This window comes from Prionailurus bengalensis, chromosome B3 (assembly GCF_016509475.1).
Source record: "Prionailurus bengalensis isolate Pbe53 chromosome B3, Fcat_Pben_1.1_paternal_pri, whole genome shotgun sequence".
In the NCBI taxonomy this organism is placed as follows: Eukaryota; Metazoa; Chordata; class Mammalia; order Carnivora; family Felidae; genus Prionailurus; species Prionailurus bengalensis.
The window spans coordinates 35,079,633-35,087,538 of NC_057355.1; the positions used below are offsets into that span (position 1 = coordinate 35,079,633).

Below are 7,906 nucleotides of genomic sequence, written 5' to 3' on the forward strand. Positions count from 1 at the left end.
TACTGGGGAAGGACTCCGTGCTACCTCTTTGGGGATGCCTTCACCACCTTCTCCGAGTAGAATTTGTTAGTTCTTCGTCTGTGTTCCTTTTGCACTTGGGGGCATTTGAAGGAAAAGGAGCCGGGTAGGGAGTATGGAAATGAATGATTAAAAAGTTAGGGTGTAGGGGCGCCTGGGTGGCGCAGTCGGTTAAGCGTCCGACTTCAGCCAGGTCACGATCTCGTGGTCCGTGAGTTCGAGCCCCGCGTCGGGCTCTGGGCTGATGGCTCAGAGCCTGGAGCCTGCTTCTGATTCTGTGTCTCCCTCTCTCTCTGCCCCTCCCCCGTTCATGCTCTGTCTCTCTCTGTCCCAAAAATAAATAAACGTTGAAAAAAAAAAAAATTTTTAAAAAAAAATTAAAAAAAAAAAAAAGTTAGGGTGTACTCCCTTAGAGTAAATATCATGCACTTGACCGTTAAGAACCTCTTTTACAGGCTCTCTTTGGTGGTATTTGACTCACTTGAGCAAATCTGCCTTTTTTTTTTTAATATATGAAATTTATTGTCAAATTGGTTTCCATACAACACCCAGTGCTAATCTGCCTCCTTTTGCATTATTCTAGGCTCCTCCTCTGTCTCGATTGGATCAGTCACTTGTATTTATATCTATCTGCTTCTAAGTGTTCATCTCTGGGATAAATGCTTTCTCTCCTATTCTGCATATGCACAGAATGTGCACGTGTGTCTGTGGTATGTATGAACGCTTTGCTAACTGTAGTCCTGAGACGTAATCCCACCACTAGGGCCCGGGAAGCAAGGCCTCCGTGGGAAGGCATGAACCGGGAAGGCTGGCCACTCACCGTGTTGATCTCCTTCAGGGAGACTGTGGATCATTTAACAGGAAACTGGAACCTGGGGCAGGTGGGGAAAGGATGCTTATGTCTTCAGGGCAGTGCTTATCAGAGTATAGTTTTGGAAACAACCGCATCAGAATCACCTTGCAGGGACGGGGGTGGGGGTGGGGGGTTGGTGTTTAAAAATTTAGGCTCCTGGACCCTGACCCAAGCCTCATGAATCCAAATCTCCGGAGGTAGTCCCAGGAATCTGAATTTTAATAAACTGCCACTAGGAATCTGAATTTTAATAAACTGCCAGGAAAGTCTTCTGCACCAGAATCCGAGAACCACTGATCCAGGCGTGCTGGGAGATGGTGTGTATGCCTCTAAACCTGTGCTTCTCGACGTCACTAGCTGTCAAACTGCCTGAATGTCTAATTCAGTGGCTGCTTCTCATACACGTTTGTGTGCTCTCTCTCGGGTGGGATTGAAGCCGCTGGAACATTGCCTCCTTTTTGAAACTTTTGGCTCACCCTGCTGCTTTGACACCTCCTGTTCTGGTGCGTATCCTAACTTTAAAAAAAAAGTTTTGGGGGTGTTGTGGTTTTATTAACACAAATGCAGTGGGTGCATGAGCTCTCTCTCTATTCGTCTCCTTTGTTGCGCAGCCTGGCATTGGGACTGGTGACTCCGGAGGCCGGCTGGGCTGCTCATGGCTCCTTGGAGGAGACATCGTGAACAATCTGTGCACGGTGAGATTTGTAGCACACCTGCAGCACTTCGAGCTCCTTGACGTTGTGGACTAGAAACTTCCAGAAGCCACCGGCCAGCCCGTGCTTGGTTTTCTTACTGCTCCCGTAACCAGTGTTGGACATCAAGATCGGGCTGGGCCCTCTGATTTGTGCCGTTTGCCCTCAACTTGGACATATTGGTCTGACCGGTGCTGGGTGAGCTTCCCGGTTCTGTTTTTACTGATCTTGGGATTCACCAGAGATCTGAGGGCAGACATGATGCCCAGTAAGACATGGCTGCCACCTCCACGGGCAGCACCAAGGTAGAGAGATAGCCTAACTGTTTAATCATTCATTTCCATACTCAAGGCCCCCTAGTGAGGAGCCTTGGGTCTTCTCCTGGGTCCTGACCTTGTCCCTGTCCTCAACCTGCCATACCAGACCTGTGGCTCCTACCACCACGTGTAGGCGCAGATGGCGTCTCAGTTGATGTTTCTAGCACAGATGCTCTCATTGGCCTCCCGCCATTACACTCCCTGCTGGAGCTCTCCATTGGGATGGTCCCAGGCATGCCAAATGACACATTTCTAGAACTGTTCTGTGGATCTTCCTCCTATAGTTCCTCATCTGAAATCTGGACATATGGTAACTACCTTACTTGGTGTTGAGGATTACGTGAATTTGTGCATATAAAGGGCTCAGAATAGTCCCTGGCATGGTGAAAGTTCTCAATAAATGCCAGCTATTAGTGATCATAATGATGATACTAATGAATACTTAGTGGTTTACAACCATTTTTATTGCTCTGGTCTCTTCCCTCTTTCTCACTGCCTGCCCACTGGGCAATCACTGTTCATTTTCTCTCCGTAACACTGCCTTTCTCTGGTATCTGCCCCTTCTTCCCTATCACCGCTGCTCAGTCTTAGTCACAGTATCCTCCTGTCTTTCCTGGGCTTCTCTAGGACGAGTCTTCACCTCAACTCCCATCTCCTTTCTCACCTTTGAGGCTCCTCAAAGGCAGGGTCCATGTTTACTCCTCTTTGTGGCCCCCCAGACCAACTGAGTGCATGTGCTTTATAGAATAAGTAGATGAAATGATGCATGGATGGATGGATGGGTAGATGGGACAAAATCCATGCATTAGGTAGAAATCTTGGAAGGGGAAAGATGCCTTATAAATCAAGGTGATAATGGATAGTCAGGAGCTTGGGCAGGCAAACTCTAAAGAAGGTGGGATCTTCAGATGGTGCTGCTGAACCAAAAAAATGGCAATGGCTTAATCAATTATGTTAATGTGTCCGAGGAAGCGTATCTTCCAGAAGGAATGGGGTCTGCAGAGATGTCAGAAGATAAGCCAATGTCTACAACTGGTCAGTGTGCTTCCAATTATTCTCAAGGGAGAGAGACACTGGACCTGAGGTTCATGGTTTCCCACTGCTACAGAGAGGGTACTCTCGTCAGACAGAGATATTTTATCCGCCTTTACTGATTCGTGTGAAATATTCCCTCCGAACCCTCCCACTTCCTTTCTTCTCATTCCATCTTCTTTGTGGGACGGAGCTTTTCTGATGACTAACTGAAGTCTGGGGAGCCAATAAGAGTTGTTGTATCTTTGGAAAGTCCTTGCATTTTATTTTGCTGACGGAATCGCATGAAGGTGATTCTTGTAGGGCTGTTCCCAAGAGCCCGACCACCTCTGGATGCACCGAAAACACCGAGTTTCTGTACCTATGAAGCTGATGACCAGATCTGTGGGCAGAGTAAAGCCACTTGGACACTGCCCCCTAACAAACCTGGGAAATCAACCAGAGCTCCAAACTGTGGGTTTCTGCAGTCATGGAATTGTGTTCTCCAGTGACGTAAATAACGTCTGCTTGAGTTCACTCAAGGAGTTCTACCTTCATAATCACTGTCCCTGGGAGCTGTGCCCTAACTCATTGGAAAATCTCCTTACCAAATGGCCCACTTAGCATTTCACTTTGATAATTCTTTCCTTGTTCACTGGCCCCTGATTGATAAAAGGGAACAAAGATGGCAAAAATAAGGCACGCATATTGCCACTATTCCCATCCGCGTTCTTTGCACCCATTACTAATGAATCATGGCTTTCTCTTCTAGTAACTGGGACTTCAAGTTCCCCTCCACATGGCCCTCCAGGAAGACAGTACCAATCCATTAAATGTGTTAGATGAGATGTTACATATTTGTCATTTCTGGTCTAAAGGTATCTATCTATGCACTTTTTAAAAAAAGTACCGTCTCAATTGTCTTTGTATGACACGCCAACCCAAAATTCACGGGCTTAAAACTACAATATATTTTCTCATGATTTTATGGGTCAGCACTTGAACTGAGCTCAACTGGGCTGTTCTGCTGATTTTGTCTGGTTGCAGTCATCTGGCAGCTTGATGGGGACCGGAGGGTCTAAAACAGCCTTACTCACATGACTGGCAGTAGTGAAGCTGGCTGTTGACTTGGCCACGCGTCCCCTGCAGGCTGGCCCAGGCTTCTTCATAAGTGTGATGTTCCAATGTGCCATTCACGTGCCTGTTTGTATCACATTTACTAAAATCTCTCCAGGCAAGCAAATTAAGCCCAGAGTCAGTGTGGAGAGGGCTCCACATGGATTCAGAGACGTGTGGTTCATTGGAGGCCGTGTCGGTAAGAGTATATTCCAGATCAGGCGGTATGTCATTGATCAGAAACTTACTGAGTGCCTACTATGAGCCGGGAACTGTGCTGGGCACTGAGTATAAAATGACAAAGGATTGAGAACAACTTTGAAGACTGGGAAGGTTCTAACCCGATTGAAAGGGGCAAGAATTAAAACCACACTCTGAATCAATGTGGGTGAAATAATCCATGTGTGTGTGTGTGTGTGTGTGCATGTGTGTGTGTGCACCTGCATGCTAGATTGAAGATGGGACTGAATTATTTAGCTAATTTCTTCCATTCTCCATTTCACGTGGATTTGTTCCCGCGAAGTTGAATGAGTAACTCTACTGTTGTCCATTGCGATGGGTTCCTTAAAGCTTTTTTTTCAGAGTCTGAAATACTTAAAAACAATCACTTAAGTGTATTCTTCATGACCACAAAGAGCTACTTGAGATTTTTTTCCCCTCTAGAAGCCTGGCCAACTCTGAGACTGAGGCCCATGCTGGCTAACTCTGATATTTCCTCCCTCCCTGCATTCCTGCCACCCACAGCTGCTCCAGTCTGAGCAAAGCTCAGAGGTCAAATACTTACGGCCCGAACAGCCTCTCCAGTGGCAATGGCAAAGAGACAACTCCACTTGTGAAAACAAACAGTCACCCCTTCCATTTACACAGCTCTTGAGCCTTCTTTTCAAAGCCCGTTCACATCCTTTCTCTCATCACCTCTTCCCCCAAACCCTTTGAGGTGGGCAGGGCGGGTAACGGATCAAGAAACTGAGGCCCAGAGAGGGGGAAGTGACTTTCCCCTTGAGGGACAAGGCTGGAGGCGGAGCTCCGGTTTCCCATTCCAGATCTCGGCTTGTCCAGAAGGTCACACCGTCATGAATAGAGCTGTATGCTCTCCTCAGCTCTAGGAAGCCTGTTTTAAAAACCCTTCTGGGGTTTTCCACTTGATACCTTACTTACTCATCGCCACTGTAAACTTGCTGTACTTTGCGTCCACGAAGAAAGAATGAGGGGAAAACATCAAACATGTCCTCCAGGTCCTGGCTCCTACATCTTCTGTTGCCGGGAGAAGATGGTGAATTCTTTTTGAAGTTCCAACTCCCAGACCATAGAGAATCCAGCCAGCGTCCTCCTGCTGGAAAACAGAGGCCCAGAGCCAATTTCACTGTGACTGCCCACCCCCCCACCTCCTCCTCAAAACAAAATGTGATTCAAGAGAAATTCAAAATGAACGTCGAAGAAGGCTTGGAGGAGGAGCCATTGGAAGCCATTGGAGGAATGGTAGAGGTAGGAGACGACGTGCTCCTAGAAGGTTTGGGATGAGATATTGCTTGGACAACACGTGTCACCTCCTCTCCAAGCTCATCTTCCTCGAGAGAGCGGCTTTTCTTTACCACGAACCCTGGAGCATAGGAACCTTTTGGAAAGCTGGGACTGGAGAAGTATCCACGTTCTCATGGTGTATGTAGGTCAGGGAGAGTGAGAAATGGTGACATCACGGCCTGCCCCCATTCCTCTGTGTGGCAGACATGGCGGTCTTTCTGGTTGACGATGGAAGGTTAGAGTCCTGTGTAGTGAAACCCTTGAGGAAGGCACTACCGCTTGATCAGGCTGGCGTGACAGATAGACTCTACCAACTCTGGTGACCCAAAAGCTTTGTAGGAAGGAGGCAGAAAGAAAGCATTGAGGTACATGTGAGGTGGACATTCTAGCTCCCGGAGCCCTTGTGCTAGGCTTTGGACAAAGGGTGTGGTCAATTATTAAAAAAGATCTTGTTGCTATGGGAAGGGTACCTCCAGGGCTTTGACACTGGCGTTAGAACACCACTGGCATTAGACTTTTTTTCCACGGCATCAACATAGGATCAATGACTGGTGATTCATCTATAAGATTCAGAAAACACAAAAAGACTGTCAAAAGTCACAAAAAAGGAATGCTCTGAAGTATGCTGCTGAACGAATGTCCCAAAGGAGTGAGGAAAATGGCAGAGCAGCTAAAGCAGAAAGGAACAGTAAGGCTGAACTGGTCTGGTGCCCTGGTTAACTGATGAATAAACGAGACCAGGGTAGAAAGCAACTTCCTTGAAGCCACACAGCACATGGGAAGCACTGGATCCCAGTAGCCTCACTCAAAGGCCAACGTTCTTTTGACTTCACTGCATAACCTCTCCTTTCCTCTACACCCCCATTTGCAGTCCTCTAGAAAGCTGTTGCCTGCCCCAGGACCTCTTCTCCACCCAGCCATCTTCTTCCTTGGAGGAAGATTGCTACTTTACAGATTCGGCCGCTGGGTGGTTCAGTTTATGTTGTATTACTAACGTGCGGTGGGGGAGCCATGGGTGGCAGGAACTTTGCCCTACTTTCTAATAAACAGGACGATCTGTGTTTCTGTTCTGAGGCCTTAGGATTGTTCTCCAAATACTGTCAGGCCAGAGATGTTAAGTGAGAAGTAGCTATCGCATAATAACGGGCCAGGAAATTCCTGTAGAATTGAAAGACACATGTCCCAATTCACCTGTGGCCAGCTGGAAAGAAAGAAGGTAGAGAGTGGAGTGTCAAAGCTGAAGGTAGGTAAATACTGCCAAGGTCTGATGCACACCACACACATGTCAAGAGTAGCCGGACCTGAGGCTCTAGAAAGCGAGTGACTCCCATAAGTGACTTTGAATTAAGAGCCCCTGGTTTTACAAGACATTGTATCACCATTGTGGCCTCCATTCTCCCAGCTGATGTTGCCAACTGTCCGAGGAATCTGGAGAGTTCCTTCCTCATCTTGTATAGCGCGAAGAGTGCTGCATCTGGAACCAGCAGGCCTGGGCTCTGGTTCGTGGGCCGTCCATTCCCCTGTCCTACCGCCTTTTATTATTCTTCTAGTTCCTTAGGCCAATCTCTGGGTTTCATTTTCCTAGCCTATGAAAATCGAGAAGCTGTGAGCAATTTGATGTCTGGGAATGTATCCCCCCCCCCCAAAAAAGCATTGAGAATTAATGCAAATATTTAGCGGCATGAATGTTCATTACAGCACTGCTATTAATAGAGAAAAAGTTGGAATAACCTAAGTGTCCAGCAGCAGGGGACTGATTAAATAAGGTTAGTAGTTTAGGTAGTAGGATTATACACAGGTATTAAAATGATGTTAAGAAACATATCTACAGAGCAGAAAATATTAGGTAAAGCGGGAAAATATCACCAAAAAATGGTTTATATAGGATGAATTCATTTCTATTTAAAAAAGGTACATCTGTATGTGTATATGAAATATATATTACATATAACTTATTATACATAGCATAACATTTATTATACATCTTATATGAAGCATATATTCTATTCTGCATTATACTATATATAATAACACCAATATATATTTTTACCTAGGAGGGTCTTCTAATGATCTAATATGGTGCTAATAGTGTAAGGTATTATCCAGATTGTAGAATCCAAATTTGACTTCTGGGAACGTATCCAGAAAAAGCCTTAAGAATTTATGCGCTTTACCTAGAGGGCTATTTTAATGATCTATCATGCTTTTGCCAATGGTTGTTTAAAGTAAGTGAGATTACGGGTATTTGACCATACTGTTTTCCTCTTGCTTGTCTGTATTGTCTAATTTTCTATAACGAGCAAAGGTGCTTTTTAGAAAGACAAAGCAATGAAAGAAACCCTTTTTTTTTTTTTTTTTTTTTTTTTTTTGGCAAAGAG

At 45.9% G+C, this 7,906-nt stretch overlaps 1 long non-coding RNA gene across 1 annotated transcript; it reads right to left on the reverse strand.

Moving 5' to 3' along the window:
* Positions 1-1,072: 1,072 nt before the first annotated feature.
* On the reverse strand, positions 1,073-7,417 carry LOC122467596. The gene is made up of 2 exons (XR_006293021.1): positions 3,989-7,417; positions 1,073-3,553 (listed from the first exon to the last, which is right to left on the reverse strand). It is a non-coding gene; the product is annotated as an uncharacterized LOC122467596 (long non-coding RNA).
* Positions 7,418-7,906: the final 489 nt, after the last annotated feature.